At 38.5% G+C, this 17,681-nt stretch overlaps 1 protein-coding gene across 3 annotated transcripts in view; it reads right to left on the bottom strand.

The window, feature by feature from the left end:
* ptpn13 (protein tyrosine phosphatase non-receptor type 13) overlaps positions 1 to 10,892 on the bottom strand; it is a 60,573-nt gene extending 49,681 nt beyond the window's left edge. For all 3 annotated transcript variants that reach the window (XM_035390659.1, XM_035390660.1, XM_035390661.1), the window contains exon 1: positions 10,475 to 10,892. The gene's annotated coding sequence lies outside the window, so the exon portion shown is untranslated. The remainder of the gene's footprint in view (positions 1 to 10,474) is intronic.
* Between the last annotated feature and the right edge of the window lie 6,789 nt (positions 10,893 to 17,681).

Here is a 17,681-nt window from a genome sequence, read left to right as displayed (position 1 = left end):
GAGACAGCTCCCAGCGACTGGTCACATTTAGCTTCGTCCCATGGGGGTGGGGTGAGCTCATGTCAGGTTCAGCAGCTGCAATCAGGGAGAGCTGAGTCTCTGCTCTGATTAGCTCAATCTCTACCACAGTATACTGCATGCAGAATGGTATATAGACAGTGTGGCAAAACAATAACTGGCTCAAGTTTCTAGGTATATTAGGCCAGTCTACGACAGCACTTATAGCTAGCTAGCTAGCTTATGATTAATAATCTCAAGATATTAAAACACAGTGCCTTGCTTGTTATGATTAATAAGCTGTTAAATCACACAGCCATCAAAGAGTAGCTTAAAAACCCATAATGGTAATCTAGCTTGTTAACTAGCTAACAGTTAGCCATCAACATCTAACACTGTTATTGTATAATGCTATCGAAGAGCCCATAAACCATTATGAGGGTTCCAATAAACAATATCATGCAACCCAGGAAGGCAAGTTTAAGTCTGCACATGTAGCCTATTTATGGTGCCATTTTCATCACAAAATGCAAATGAATGAATGAATAAATAAAAGAAAGGTTTAATGCTTCAAAGTGAATGAAAGTAAACATAAAACAAGACTGACAATTCAACATTATTATTGCATATTTAAAAATGATGAGTTACTCTTAGGTATAAAAGTGATTGCACGTTTTGTTATTGTATGGGACAATTTACATCTGTGGCCAGAAGGTAGAGGTTTGCACTCCAGGTATTTCATCACTGGGAAAGTGGACCAGATGTTCATTTCATTTTTTATTTTATTTTTTACTTTGTACACAATGTGATTTCATGTGTGAAAAGTGATGTACTACCTGGCGAAGGGTACCTTGGATGTTGCCTTCAGAGCACAGTCTGAATATGCCTCGCTCGGTGAGAGTGGAATCAAGGGCAAATGCATGATGCATTTTCACATTTGTAGTGCTATAAACAAGAGTATTGAAATGAGCCTTTGAAATCTGACTCCCTGTTTTTGTATTCTATTTCAGAACTCTGTTGGTAGGGCTGGGGTGATCATTGGCAATGGTGACCTGCCAAATTAGACAACAGAGACTTTTTTTGGCAGTGGTGAATATGGATATGCAAAAACATGTTTCTGAATTCTAAGGCTGTCACACCCGCAGTGTACGCAACAGTGATGATGAACATGACAACCTGTGCCGCCGATTTTTAATTCAGTACCTTCAATGATTATGCAGTGAGGATAGTAGAAGAGAACTTGTATGTCAGCTCCACTCTGACAGCCACATACTAGGCTAGCAGTTAACTGATGACTGATTAATGATTAAATATAGCCAGCAGCTTTCAGATAGGTACCTACAATTGGCTATGGCAATTCCAGAGCTGGTAGCATGTCCATGATGATGCCAAAGGTGCGTGTGTGCGTTTTCCAAGATGGAAAATGTCATTGTCATTATGTTCATTTTTTTATTTGGCTAGTAACACTTCAGTGGAAAGCATACTCAATATTTCAATAACACTGAGAAGCAGATAAAGGCTATTGATTTTTTTTCGAGGTATAGCTGCATAATGATCAGACCTACGTTATACTCCAGACTGGCCAGTATACTCACCCAAGTGTGGCACAAAACTGATGAAACTATGAAGAATTCTGCATGAGCTCTGCACCAAATTTCCATGTTCTGTGTTATTTAAATACAGCGCATGGGTTGTTGCTCGTGGGCATTACAGTCCACATCCTCCCCTCGAGCATCAAATACAAAAGCAACCTAACCAGTTCAAGAGAGTTAACTTGCTAACCTAAACCACCTCAGAACTCTGGACCCAGTCCGACCGAAACTAGTGAAAAACGTGACATGGACAAAAGGCAACACCATTTACAACTCCACTGTTTCTTTTTCCCAGAGCGTACTCCCGGCAGAGCAAATATAGTGTCCGAGAAACCATTACCGTTATATTTACTTTACTGAAAGACACCAATGCTTAATTATACAAGTTTCTGTAGGCTTTGTTTGATTTCAGAAACTGAACTAATAATTCATAATAATTGTTTATTCCTCCCAGAGACAAGGCTTTTAAAATTGAAACTTCTGTTAGAAGAATCTAGAATGGCAGGCTTTTCCAAGGCCGTTCTGGCCGTGCGACATATGGGCCTTGAGCAGAGCGAGCCCCGATTTCATGCGCTTCAGCTGAAGAGAGGATCACATGCTGCTAGCCGCCGCAGCAGCGGTTTGTGATGTGCGCCGAATGGAGCGGGAGAGGCCGGGGGTTCTGTTTACACACGGCAGAGAGCGCGATGCACGGAGAAACTGATTAACATTCAGCAGCCGCGTTAAAATAAGACGCGTAAAGAGCACGCGATTGGAAGGGTGATGGGGCAGCGTCACTCAAGGGAGCCTTTCTGTTCTTCACTTCTGATACAATAAAATATCGGTTTAAGCTACGCTGTTTTGAATTACATTAAAACAAACACAGAAGCCATTAGATTCCTCCCAAATTGTTCTCTGTTCACATGTTTGAAATAGCAATGCCTATATACCAGTATCAGCAGCAGCAAAATAGATTTTTTAATGTATTTGCACACTATATGAAATTTTCTTAGTGATGCCTGAAGGTTTGTATTTTACATCTTATCTCAAGACATGACATGAATGTTAATCTGAACTAACAGCCTATGGATTATGCCCATAGGTTTCTAGCCAATTCCACAGTTCTTTGGAAAATGGTAGGCTATGTGCAGTCATTATATCACAATAAACAAGGACTAACAGACCTGGGGGCATCAGGCACTGCACACTTTACTATACTATACTATACTAATCTGATGGGAGGAATTGCACAAATGGGGAACATAAAATACCTCTTTAGTTGTTTCAGGAGCAGTAAGTTAAATACCAAAAACATTTTCTCTAATTTTGGCATCTCCATTTAAAGTCATTAGCAGCTGTAGTTTTTCTAGCTATGTGTTCAAAAATGTGCTGATAAATATGAAATGTGGGGGAAAAAACACTTTAAAACAAGACTTGCTCATTATGTCACACAACCTCTGTGATAAAAGAAAATCCCAACTGCTGTACTACTGTGACAAAGATATTTAAATCCTGGAAATCCCGCTGCGACGTGATGCAAGCGGGGTAGAGGAAGCTGAGGGTTTAAGGGATTACGCTGGACTGAGCAAAAATGATCACGACCTAAATGGTTGCATGTGCGTCACATTTCAATTGAAATGTGGAGTCAGACCCTTTGGTCCGCTGAGCTGGGAGCAACAGCAGGGAGTCAGCTACTGCTTTTCCCCCGGGGTTAATATTCATGCAGAGGCTAGAAGCTGAAGATTCATGTCAGCACATCCAGGGTAAAAACAAATAGGTTCCATAAAACAAACTGTGACTCAAAGGTTGTGAGCACTGTCTGGAGAGAATGGCGGTTAGAGACTTGCAGTTTGGAGCCAGTGGTCCTAGGTGTGAACACAGGGGGGAGGGGGGTGGGGTTGTTGTTATAAATTTTCTGCTGAGCAAGTTACTAACCCAGGCTTACTACAGTGAAAATGTGTCCGCAACATAAATAAAATGATTGATCAGCAAGTAAATCCCAAAATCTACCCCAGAGCCTATTTTCAGCAGGGTACTGCTAAGCCACGGTATCTATGAAATCTGAGCACAGCACTACAGCTTTTGAAAGAAAAGGCCGGTATTAGATGAGCTGAGTTTACATATTTATGCAGATGAGCATATTACCAACAATCCTGTTCAACGGGAGAATCAATTCATGCAGAGAACAAAAAGCTGGTTATAAACCCGACCGGCTCATTAAACATCAGAATGGGTGAGTGAATGAAGCGGGGAAGACCTTCAATCAATTGTTTGCGCGCCCCTTGTTATTCCAACAGAGACCTACAGTGGAATGTTTTTCTCCGTCCAAAGGCTGCTAGGGAGGCTGGTGCTATTCCCATTGGTACACTGTCCCCTCCATTATGCAGGGGCTCTGCAGCAGCCCAAAGCTGAGTTTGAGAGAATTCTCTAGCAATGGGGTGGGGGTGAGGGGGTGAGGGGGGCTCCAGCACTGAATTTTAAAGGACTGATACACACAGAAGTTTGGATCTGCCACAAGGACTCAAAAAGTATAATCCTTAATCCTTAGAGGTGGAAGAGGATAGTCATCTGTAAACAAATAATATTCTGTTCTTCTCATTTTGTTTTGTTATTTCTGGTGGCAGAGTTCAGAGTTGGTGCTTTTCCAAGAAATGATACAAACCATTAGACCATACCTGTCTAATCACACTTTCCATCCTCTCAACCAAACACTGATTCTACTAAACTAGCTAAACAACAAAACAATGAAAGCACAATATTTTCTAAAGAAGAATGTATTCCACACACGTCAAAAGACCTAAAACAAGGTGATTAATTCTCTCACTGCATTAAGCTCATGTTGGGACTGGTAAACCCATCTGGACTGCTGGGGCGGTGGGTGGGAGGGTGGGGGGAGGCCATGGAATGCCAAGTTGAGCTGTAAATGCTTCAATAGATGTGCATGCCAGAAAAAGTGAAGCAGCAACAGCACTCATCGTGAACCTCGTTTCCCAGAATCATAACAACCAAACCCTTCCCTTGTATTCAAAGCACCAGATTTCAGCAGCCCAGCATAGATCAGAATAATCTAAAGATGGATAACCAGATACAGCCCTGGAAAAAATTAAAAGACCACCCGATATTTTTTGAAGAAGAATCTGGGTTACTCCACCAAATATTTATTGTTGAACCCTTCCCAAGTGAAGTCATTATTATTTTTTATTATTTATTTATGGCTATAAAATTGCTAGGTTTGCATTATTCAATGTATAACAACAGTGTATATTTGTAGTATTTTGACTAGTTGTCATTTTCTGCAAATACGTGTTCTGAATGATAATATATTTGTTTGGAATTAACATCAAAGGTGGTCAATAGTTACAGTAGGTCTAACTTGTACAGACACATACCCATAAATTGTGAAATTTTATGTGGCCTCTAAGTTCACAAAAATCCAAATTAAAAAAAGCTGTATCTATAAGTGTAAGCAAACATTATTTAGCCTATATACAAAACATATGGATGTGAACATTACTTAATTTTTAGAATTCTCCAACAAAATTGACAAAAATCTACTGCTGTTCTACTATTCAAAGCATAACATTTTAGACAAAGGTTTCTTGTGAAACAAAATCATGGGGCCGTGTTTTTACCCCGATAATTAAAAAATGGCTCAGTTCCATCATACTCATACTCAGTATGATTTCAAAAGTACTTTAATTATGTAAGTCAAACATCCTTGCTCCTTGAATAAACTTAAATCAGACTTTCAATTGCCTTCAGTGTCCTATCTTCAGTTACGCTTCAGTTACGCAATCAAAACATGGCATCGATGCTTCAGTAAAGCTGGCTACCCACATACAGTATAGCACAATCCCTGTAAGCTGTGATGAAGGGACAGCTCATGTCTAAGTCCATACCCAGAAGTACAGTTAATTAAGAACCATAAATTAACTACAGGAACCTGTAAAACTGCTGTTTAACTTTTATTCTGAACAAGCTACATTGAAATCATTTCAAAGATGCACACAAGCTAGGTGTGATATCCAGGTGGTTCAATAAAGTAGCCAAACTTTCTTTATCCTTCTGGAATTTTACTTCATTACACCAGCTGTACTGCAAGTCATTCCCAACTGAGTGTGACAGTATTTTTAAAATTCACCATGATCATATTCCATTTCTGAGATTACAAAAAAATTAACCACCAAAATGTACACACACACACACACACACACACACACCTGAAACAAGAAAATAATATGTCAATTAAATTGCATATAAATGTATGATTGAGAGAAACAAAAAAGAAACAGATTTACAGATGTGTGGCATAATAGTTAGAACATTCGGCTCTCTACTGACTAAAATATATACACGATTTTTCTTTCAATTCTGCAGGAGTGAACTGACAATTACTTTGACCCAGAATGACTCATCACAAGAAAGAACACTAAGCTATGATAACAAGTGTAGGCCAGTTCCCCTCCCCCCGACTGCATGTTTTGGAAAATCTCTCAAACAGACCCATCATCAAGCGGATCACTCACTGCTGTGAGATCAGCACTCCGCCGTTTTAACCTCATCCTCCCATTTCTGTTAATTAGGGAGTTACCATGGGGACCATGACATGTAGCCTACTGCGTGGTTCTGCTAAACAATCCTGACTGCGCTCACTCCACCTTCCAAGGCAACACTGCACACAAACCTAAAATAATTCATGCTAAAGTGACATTTTTATTAAATACATCTAGGGTGAATCGGATATTTGAGCTGTGCTGGTGTAGGCCTACGTAATATAGCTATGTTTGTGTTTCACCACCTCTCTCTCTATGTTTTTACAGTCTGACCCATCGGTGCTGGAAACCTAAAAAATGCCCTCACTCGGTTCTTAATACATTGTTGAAAAAGCCTTTAGTCAAAAAAGCATGCTGATATGCACGATGAGGGATTTTAGTTTTGTACTCCACATTATAGTACCAATGAAACTCTAGACCTGAAACATTTATGTAATGCACCTTAACTTCTTTTTATTTATCACTTTGGATTACACACTGTCAAACATCAGCTGTTATTGCTTGAACATGCAGGTTTCTAAATAACCTACTCTGATCCCATAGCATTAATATAAATTTTGTATTTGGCAGTTTTTAAACACACTGACATGGAGTTATGTAGTAGCTCTTTTCCACTGAGCTGGAGCCTTAAGAAGGCTGAGCTGGTACAGTACTAATGCTCTTCCTCTGCATCACCCATGGCCGAGCAGCCTATGATGCCAAAGTGAATGCTGCTCTCAGCCCAGATGAAAAATGACTGCCTGGACTTCATCTGCAATCCACGGCTGTGGTTTTCCACACAGATCCAGACTCCATATTACTTCTGCCTGCCTCGTCAGCCGCTGCATTCAGTGATGGCCGCACGGTCTTTTACCCCCTCGGTTTTTATTCCTCGCTGTAGTTACACAGCTTCCCAACTCTGCCCGCAGTTTGCTTATAATAAGACCGGCACTGGTTGCAGAAGCAGGCAGACTGGATATAGGTCAGCATGAAAAAAAAAAAAAAATGATGGAAAACCACAAAAATGCGAACTCATCAAGCCTGCTTCTAGCTCAACAATGGAAAAAGGGGGTACAGCTGAATGGAAACAGTAACTGGCCAATTATTAAATAAACTGGAAAGAAATAATGTTCCTGGCTACTATGATGACTATAACTATGTTATATTTCATGTATAGTTATTGACCAAAGGAAATAAAAGTTATACCATTCCATAAGATGGGACTGCAATCTAGCGCAAGTACATTATGCACAGTATAGACCAGTCTTTAGTTTCATAGCTGGTTTATTACCATATGCAATCTAAAATATAATCAATTTACCAGGATTTATGTACATAACTACAAAAGTCCTGCTACAGAACAAAAACTAAGACTATGCCTACATTTTTATGCATCTTCCTAAAGAAAGCCAACTAGTTTAGATAAACAGACATATTTATGAGGGGGTCAGCACAGTTTTCACATTGACAGAAACTTTTGTGGGATGATTTGGTTTTTTTTGGCAACACTTTTATTCTCCTGCTGCTTATATTCAATACACTCAAGAAAGACAAAGACCTACATTGCAAACTAGGCCTGGCATTGGAAGTTGCTTGTGGTGTACCTATGTTATCCATTAATAACATCAGGAAATGACAATTTAGCTTTAAAGCTAAAACAGATGGCGTGTTTCTCACTCTGTGCAGTATGGCTGTGGAAATGGCCTGCCCTCAGAGGTAACTAAATAAGAAAAAGTAAGCACCTATGTTCTAAACCAGGGGGGTTTAAACTCTAGTTATTTAAACCCCGATCTGTGCAGGGGAGTACAGGGAGTAATGAACATTCTTTTCTGGTCTAAGGGGTATTAAAACACACGCAAAATCAGCATATTCATATTTTCTTGAGTAGACCTTTTCCAAATAAAACACAGCAGTTTCCTTTAATGCTCCTAAAATGTTTACATAATGTTTCACCTTTTCCATTCCAATAGTACATAAGGAAAGCCAATTCCAGTGCTACAATGTAATAATACTTCTTTTGTGGGAAATATGCAAACATGGTGTATGTTCATTAGCATGCACCAGAGTGTGTCATTCCTATGACAGGACATAAAAGTATTGCTGGAATTGCTGTAGCTAAAACAAGCCTTTCTAATCACAGTCAGAGGAAGCATATTCTAGACATTTTATACCACTAGGAAGTCAGCTTAAAAAAGCCTAAATGCACTTGATAGCTGCATGTCATGAGAACATAATACCATGAGTTTATCAGATACCTTTATCAAAGCAATTTACTAGCTATTCACTGACCATCACCGTGTTGTGTGCATGATCAGTGAACCATCAAACCAAAATCAAGTCGGCAAAGTTGAATTTTCTTTTTTCAGTTTCTCAAAAAGCAATTTTAAATGTGATTTTATTACAGTATCGAAAATTACATGAATTAATACATTTATTACATTAAGTAATATTTTGGTGACCAACTAAATTGCCATTTCCTGCTCTGCAGGAATGGGATTTATTTCCAACTAAAGCTGTTAAATGTTGGCATGACCTGCTTTGTGACTCCACTTCACCCTACTACGAAACTCTATTATTAGATTTGAAATTATTTATTTATTGTTCTGCAGTTTACCCTTGAAGAACTACTACAGCCATTCTGAAAAAAAATGTTACCTTGTGTGTGTAATAGAACTATGTTTATCACAAAAAAGGCAACATTGGGTATAATTGACTCCAGAGTTTATAAATGCAGGAAGTGCCGTGGGTGTCTAAATGAACATCATATTTTTCAAGTGTTCAATTAAGTCCAAACACAGCAACTTTTTTTTTTTTTTTTTTTAATCGTGGATTTATTTAAGCAGTAGGCTAGTAACAGTAAGATTATGTGATTGCATTTTCTTCTGTGAAATCCTTCTATACAAAAGCACATCTGATTCTGTTTAGACACACCCCCTCTTGCCATTTCCTGCTCTGCGGGAATGGGATTTATTTCATCAAAATGTGCCTTCTATAAGTCTTTATTTACAGGATGGAAAGCAAAATGGTAAACCACAATTACGTCACTACGAGTAGGTAAAACTTCTATATCAGGCCAATAAGCGCAGTGTTCATTTACGTGGTCACTTGCTCAGAAAGTTGATGGAAACGATTACAAACTGTATTTTCAGTCTTCTTTAACTGTGAAGCTGAGTAAAATACTCGATGGATGCTGCAATGGTCCATAACACAACAAAATATAAGAAAAGCTTAAGATGCGTTTCATACAGCTTCTAAAAGTAGCAGAAATGCGACACTCAGTTTAGAAACAACCGTAAAATACATGTGTGGAGTAGTTTCAGTCTATGTTGGTCAGCAGCAAAAGATAATTAGTTGCTTTGTAATAGTAGGCCTATTGCCTCCCAGTAGGCTACTCGTGCGAATCATTTTACAGCCTACGCTAAACTTTCTGGTACTTTTATGTCAAAAATGCCTCCTGAAAACCTGAGTAGCCTACACCCTATAGCTAATACAATGGTAGATGTACTGGAGAAGTGTTTTATCAACACTAATACAAAACAAAATAGTTCTAAATTGCTGTACGCAGTCAGTTGGTAGCTTCTGTTCTTTACATTCCCTGGTGAAATTCCCTGGTTAATAATTTCTGAGACTGGCAATATTTTGTCTATTTTTTTCTACATAGGCTATATTCAAAACTTTAGCCAACGCGCGACATTTATCACGTGGCTCGTTCTGATGCACGGAATCGCTCGTTAGACAGTTCTACATTGCTATTTTGTTCCAATTTCAATTATTTGTAAGCATTTAGGAAGAATACACCCGGAAAAAATACGTGAGACGCGCAATCCCGAAAACAACTTGCAGTCAAAGACTTTGCCTGCCCGCGTTAGGACCACGACAGAAATGTGCCTAACTCTACAGACAAGTTTTCAAACTGAGCCTATTGCATTGTACGGTGGGTATGGTTCACGGCTAAATTAGCCAACATAAAATATAACCTGCGATTCACCATTAAGTCGCAACAGTCCTTCCTAAGGAATCTCGCGCTACTACATTTTTCCGACTCAATGGACGTCTTTAAACTGTTGCAACACTTTATTCGGCGTTCAAAACGCATTCTTGGGTGCTTCGTATGCAAGTAGTTATGTCGTTTCAAACTTCGTCTTCAAACTCAAACACACCCAAGAAATTACAGAATTAGCATATTATTTTGCTCGTAGACTAATAGTTTTCTAAATATTTATTTTAGAGCAAAAAAACTGAACTAATGTGCCGTAAACAACAGGTTAAGTGCTTTTCCCTCTGCTTTTGTTGATCCGCCTGTGAGGTAGCTAGCTAAACATCTATCGCTTATGAATTTCCTTTGACACAGACACGATAACAGCACCAACTTACCTTGTTTTACCAATTCACGAATTAGCTTAGTACTTCAGTTGGAGCTCCAACTAGAAAAGTGCAAACAAGCGAAGCCGTTCAGCATCCCTTCCACAATGGAACATCTTGAAATGGAAGAAGAATGGGGCTGTCGAATAGGCAACAGGTTTATTTCCTAATAAAAACTCGTTCCTATATATCCATAACTTATTAATGCGTATTCCGGAGTAGGATTATCACACATAATATCCCATTAAACGACTTCTGGGTGCCCGCTTGTCATGCTATTATTTTGTGAATTTGTATTTCTATACAGTCCCGTGTCGCATACGTTCCTCCAACAGCCTGGTAACCATTATGCTATGAAGCTTTCTCTCTCTTCGTTTAGCAAGCTGGAGCAGGCTTGCTGGGAGTAACCAGACACCCAACTCCCACAGTTCATTGGCCCGATGTGGTAAAGCAGGAATCGTCGCATAAGCAAGCAACAGGCGTTTCTATAGAAACCTCCAAGAGGAAAATAAAACTTATAATATATTGGCCGGGAGTATTAAGGGCTGTGCTGGATGAACGTTTCGTCTGCAGAGATACACACACTATTTAAAATATTTTGAAAAACAAATTCCAAGGAATGATAAAACCTCCTTTAAATTTCTGACAGATTCTAATAATAACATTGGCCTTTGATGGTTGTATGAAAAGTTGTTAACCAGCGTGTATACGATTTTGTTCTGTTTTGTTCATATTTATATTTACTTAGTTCAACCATTGTAAATTTAATTTTGAGAGAATAATGGAATGTGGAAGAAATCTGTAATTACTGTTTTCATTTTCATCAACAAATATTATCTCACTGTTTAAATATAATTGATCAAACAAGGAGCCATACATTAAAAAAAAAGAATGATCAAGCTGTAGCATACTGACATGGTAACATCATGGCCTAGTTTGTCTATGAATTGCCCGCTTCCCACCAAGTTCATGCTGCAAAAAACAACAACAAAAAAAAAACAAACACACACACACACACACACATATATATATATATATATATAATATTATATAAAAATATAATATTATATAAAATATATACATATAAAAGAAAGTCCATAGGCTACTGGGAAGCTCACACACTGAACTGAATCCTCCTGCCAATAAACCTGTGTTCATACATAAAGGTAAAATGTGAAAAGTCTTGAGTGATTTGGCTACTGTGCCATTCTTAGCACGATCTGATAACTCAGTGGGAAGTGATCCCTGGTGATCCCTAAATCAAGGAGGTGGATTGCCTTCCGTAAATCTCCTAGGCTAAATGAAATGTCCCCTTTGACACACCCAGTTTCTTAGCTGTTTGAGCACTGTTGTCTGGAAGGCACAGCGGAATGAGTGTGCAGTGATTGCCTGGAGAATTCCATTCCCAGGCCATCAGTTAGTGGCTGAATAGTGCTAGTGCTCCCGGCAGTTCTCCAGTCTTTCAGATACCTTAGTGTTCACTGTTTTGCATTAAATGGAAATTGATCTGGAAAACTCTCATTGTGGCATTTATTGAGAAATAATTCAAATTTAAAAAGCAGCATAAAACACATACAGCAGGGAGCAGCAACATGAAACAAAAATGTTATTTCAGCATGATTACTTTTGCAGGGTGATTGTTTATGAAACCTAAATCTATTTGTTGGTGTTGAACTGCACTTATTTGTAAATATCTGAATTAAATTTGCAAATGGCCCAGCCAAGCTCCAAGCTTTCAGGGAATTTGACTGATATGGACGCAGTAAGTCTGCTAATATGCCCTGAAAGAACAGGGCTGAATGCTCTTTATCTATTTTGTCTTTAAAACCAATTATGAAGAGTCTACTGGGCTGGCTAACACTAATGGGAAAAAGCCACAAAGAGTCTGCACCTTTAATTAAAACAGTTCATTTCAATAATTTCCTTCTCTATTTGCGCAATGTCTATTTATCTTTTATCTACTTTTTCTGTTTCTTAAGTTTACATTGGAGTGGAACTGTTGCACTTAGCAAGAGCTTCAGAAATGCAAATAACCTGAAATTATTCAGTAAGAACAGCAGATTCCAGGTCTACACAAAGATATACATTCACGCTAGGCGCACATCCATAAATATTATCAAGTCATGCTCTCCATGTACCTATTGACCTTTTACATCTATGACTTTTCAATCATATAGCCTACTCTGGTGAGACTGTAGCCAGCCAATATACTTCTTCATACTGGACACAGCAAGTTAGTTAGATCTGGGATATTTAATTTTTGTAGCAAATTTCATACCCAGTATTTGTCCATTTTTAGGCAAACCATGACATATTAATATTAATTAATATTTTAGCAGGATGTGCTTAATTGAGATTGAGAACTTGTGGCACTGCAGCCATATACACTGAGTTTGAACAGCTGTAACTTCCTACAACCAAGTAGATCTCAGCTTAACTGACAAAATTCTGTGTGTCTGCTCTGCTTAAGGGCCATATAGAAATTTGGTGAAAACGACGGCCTCCTGCCTGCTTACTTGCAGTGGCTGTGGCTGGAGTTCCACGCCACACCACAGCTCGTCCACAGGAGGAATGCGTGCGCATCCTGATTACAGGGAACAGAACGCAAAGCTACCCAGCTATTCATCACAAAATTCTCTTTTCGGGCTCTCACCAAGCTCTACAGAAAACACATCAGCCAACTGATTTTTAACAACCTCCAGTGTAATGCCAATCTGCATTGCATTTCATTTGGACAAAAGGACTGTGTAAAACATAACATCAAAATGCAACGATTGTGCCAGTAATGCTATATCCGACCAAAAAGGATTTAATCTGTGAGTCTTATGAGCAACCGGATGTATTTCCATCACGATCATGACTAACCAGAGAAAAATGAAGATTCACACCACAAATTGCAGGGTATGGAAGAACAAAATGTCACTCTGAGTCTGTTGTTTTGCTAGAGCCCCAGTTTTTTTTTGCTCTCAGTAACATTATCCAGGGAAGCAGAATGCTGGCTATTTTAAACCAGACCGCAACAGTTTTGTTATGAACCCTACTTGGTTTCAGACTATAAAGAGTAGATGTTGTGTCTGAATGGGTATCTTTGACTGAAGGGGCATGAAAACCTGTTCCTGGGGTGCCATTTGCAGCTCCACTCAATCTCTCTGAATATAAAAGTATTCAGTACCTTGAAACACATGCCAGTTTAATATAACAGTTAAACCACTTACTTAATTATAGGTTTTGAATAGCACAAAATCTTTTGATCCCAGTACAAAGATTCTGTAAATGTACAAATTTATCCTCAATACTCGGTTGGAGTATACATCCTAAATTGTCACTAGCCCCCCTATATTGTTCTACTATTAAAAATCACGTTCTGTACATTTTTTTTTTTTACCAAGTACATTTTCTTCACACTACATCTAACTGGAGGGACAATGAAATACTTCTCGTTATCCCATTCATTGAAAACAGAACCAATATAACCCATAAGCAGATGTATGGGGCGTAAGTGTATTTTTGTATATTTTAAGTGGACTACAGTGCTTATAGAGTTGGAGGCTGCTGGGACTGCGAGCTAGAATGTGAAGCCCCTGGCTGTGTGCCAAAATCACTGAGACCCCTGCAGATCTCCCGGAAGGAAAAGGTGTGGATGGAAACTAGTATGGTGGGCTTGGTAATTGGCTGTTCAGGTTTTGGAAATATGCCTCCATCAGAGCTTACGTTGCTATGGCATCACTATGCCTGAAATGTTTGTCTTTCACCAATCAAAATCGAAAGCATTTTTCTAGGAAAGAACGGAATAAACTCACAAATCTACTGAGAACATAATTTACACAATTAGCTTTAAGCCTTAAAAGAGATTTTTATGAAAGGCAAAATCAAGCATAAAAGCATGTACCCACTTCTGTAAAATGGCAGAGGAGCCTCTTTTGTATTCCTAACTTGGACCTCACTGGTACAGCATCGTCTGTGCTAGCTGTAGGTGTAGAGAACACCAGAGAGTGTAAGCCCCCCTACAGTACATTTCTTTGGCCAGACAGCAAGGAAAGTCAGATTGATGTCAATCTGAATTAAAACACTTGTTTTTCTGTTGCTTTTTTATTTATTTATTTTTTATAATTTTATGAGACCCAAGAGAGGAAACATCCTGAAAAGAGTGAGTGAGAGACAAAAAAGATGAATCCACAAGGAAAGCAATCACTGCAGAATCACTGGAGGTCCGATTTTCCAGGGAACAGAGGATGGTCACAGGCTAACTCTGAAATGAGTTTTGATTGGGGCTCCTCCCTGCTGGTCTAATTCCTGTTGGGGTCCTGCTGTAAATCTGTAAATCTTAGGAAGCATCTTGAGAACAATGAAGTCTACAAATCGAACCCTTTTACATGTCTCAATGTTTCCCCTTGTTCTGTGACACAGTATGTTGGATAGAAACTATAAAATGTGACCCGATTAAAATCTACACACTACACACTTATTCTTACGTTGGTGGTGATGTTCTAAACAGTTACCAGCTACAGGATAGCCTTATGGTTGCAAACTGCTTTTCTGTGGGAACTCAGTAGGCTCAATTCCTCTTCAGACTTCTGTGAACAATTCCTCCAGTGTTTCCCCATGGACAGATTAAGAGCGGAGAGCTGAGACGTATGGTTTGGTCACAAACCCTGATTAACCATGTGTAAGTGTAATGCAATTCAGCATAACTGCACACAAACAGCCATCCAGAGAACATGCAGTTAGATTTATCAGGCAACAGCTCGGGTGGTTCTGGGAATTGTAAGTAAAAATTAATCTGACAGGAGGCAACACTGAAGTTTACAGTGACACAAATGGCACACCGAAAGTCTTGGTCATACCTTTTTGACTTTTAGGGTTACAGGCAATCCTATTTTCATTTCTCTGGTCGGAATGCTAGTCCATCATAGGGCTATTATCTTAACAAAAGAAAATCAACAACTATATAGTGTAGTTTTGGTATAATGAAATAGATGTATGTGTGAAATAGAGTGGCATTACTGATGTCAAGCCTCACAAATATAAAAATCACCCTGTACTCTAAGACCTGTCTCTGAAATTCTGGAAAGAGAGATGTCAGGTATCACAAAATGCTTGTGGAAACACTGATGTTTTAGAAAGAATGTAGCCAGGGTCTGTTTATTATGAGAGTGACATAGAAACCTCTGTTCTCTTCTGCCTCAGCAAATAAACGTGGTCGCTATTCAACTGGTTTCACCACAGATTGCTGATATACTAACTAGATGGTCAGCACCATATTCATAATCTTGTCTTTGTTTCAGCACAAACGTATTATTTGCTGACTCTATGGATCTTAATGAAGGGCTGGTAGCACTGCAAAACTGCTGACATTACTAAAACAGTCTGTTAGGAGTCTAAACAGGGTTAAGCCATACATATCCACATATCGAGACCAAAGCAGACGGAAGTAATCTCATGTAAATAAATGCCATTTCTCAGCTCTTAATTTGAACCATTCAGTGAGTATCATAGTCTTTCATAACCCAGCTTTCAAAACCCTGCCCTTAATAAGGAAGTAGAGAGGACTGAAGAAAGACAAGAGTTGACCATCTGGTTTTCGGTTTAGTTCTGTTCCTGGATTCATGTTTTAGTGCTTGTGAAAAATTCACTTGCCTGACTGGAATAGGTGTGTAAACTATTTTTTTGTATTTTTGCTCAATGATTGCTGCCACCACTTGCTCAACATGGGTAACGTTTATAGGTATTCCATGTTAAAAATTAGTCCTGAACAGTGCCATTGTGGAGCAGAAAATTGATTAACCAAATGACTAAACAACACAACTTTGAAGCTTTTGACATTTAGAAACCCCAAACTCATGTTGCTTTCTAAAAACAAAGCAAAGCAACAATAATAACATAAATGATTAAATACAATAAATATAAGCTACTACTACCTTTTATTGAAACTCATTTGCAACATCCTTCCCAGAAAGACTGAAATACAAACATGAGATAGTAAAAACAATCCCCAAGAAAAACAAAATTCAGTTCAATAAAGGATAAACATGCTCCTGAAATAAAAAAAACTCGGAAATAATCAGGAACAAATAAAAACAATAGAAAAAATATACGAATAAAAGCAATACAGATAAGTAAAAACTAACTCAACAAGTTTTTTGCAGTCTTTTAAATGAATGATAACTCTAAATGTTAATGTTTTAGGGATTCGTACACGCACAATGCTTTGTTTATTTATTTGGAAGTAATCCCCAGTGGACTTAAACAGGAAGTAATTCATTTTCAAGTACTTCCTTCCTTGGCGTCACCCTCTTTTCCTAGAATAACCCACCCTCTAGTGGTTGAAAGTATTATTACAACACTGTCGTTTCTATATCACAACTTGACGGGGTAACTTGCGTTTACTGCTGTCCTGTTACAGATTTTGGACAATTATGTGACTCATGCTATGCAATAACATTTTGTCAGCAACTACGTACATATTTATTATAGGTGTCATCGTATAATCTATAGGTACCAGTTAAATGTTCTTCAGCCTTGGCATGAACAGGGAAACATATAGGCTAGACAATTCAAGCACAGCATTGAAAGGTAAAAAAGCACATTTACATATGTCTAAATATAAAACCAATTAATCATATAGTATGTTTATATTGTATACTTCAGTAATACATACGTAGGTTACAATCAAGAGCAATGACTAATGGGGTATTTTTCATACAAAGATTATTTTCAAACTGAGAGTAGGAATATATTTTTGGTAAAGGCTAATGTTTTGAATTGTTATTAGTACTGTAATATCATCCAGGCACAAAAGAAGCAGGATCCCTAAAACACAGATTCCCTGAGGCAGAGAAAAATGACACACTTGACTTTGGTCACAATAAATAAACTGACTGAAGCTTTTTTTTTTTTTTTGCTTTTTAACTAAAGGTACTTTGCTTAAATATATTCTAACTGGATGTCCATGGATGTCCAATATAACGATAAGGTATAGCTTTTCTGTGTCATTCAATCCAAGTAGGTAGCTCTCCCAGAATCACCTGCAGTTTGTGCTCTCATCCCTGAAGGACACCCCCCGTGTGGGTAAGATGAGTTAGAAGGGGATCTAAAGCTGGCAGCCTAAAAAGAAACAGGATGCACCAGTCTGTGTGCCGCAGTAGTGTTGTCCAGACTGTGGGAAATTGCATTGGACCACATCACCAGCTCCACCTGTCAGTCCCCTACTCCTCACATC

Source organism: Anguilla anguilla, chromosome 14 (assembly GCF_013347855.1).
Source record: "Anguilla anguilla isolate fAngAng1 chromosome 14, fAngAng1.pri, whole genome shotgun sequence".
Taxonomy (NCBI): Eukaryota; Metazoa; Chordata; class Actinopteri; order Anguilliformes; family Anguillidae; genus Anguilla; species Anguilla anguilla.
This window is presented reverse-complemented; position numbering and strand designations above follow the sequence as displayed.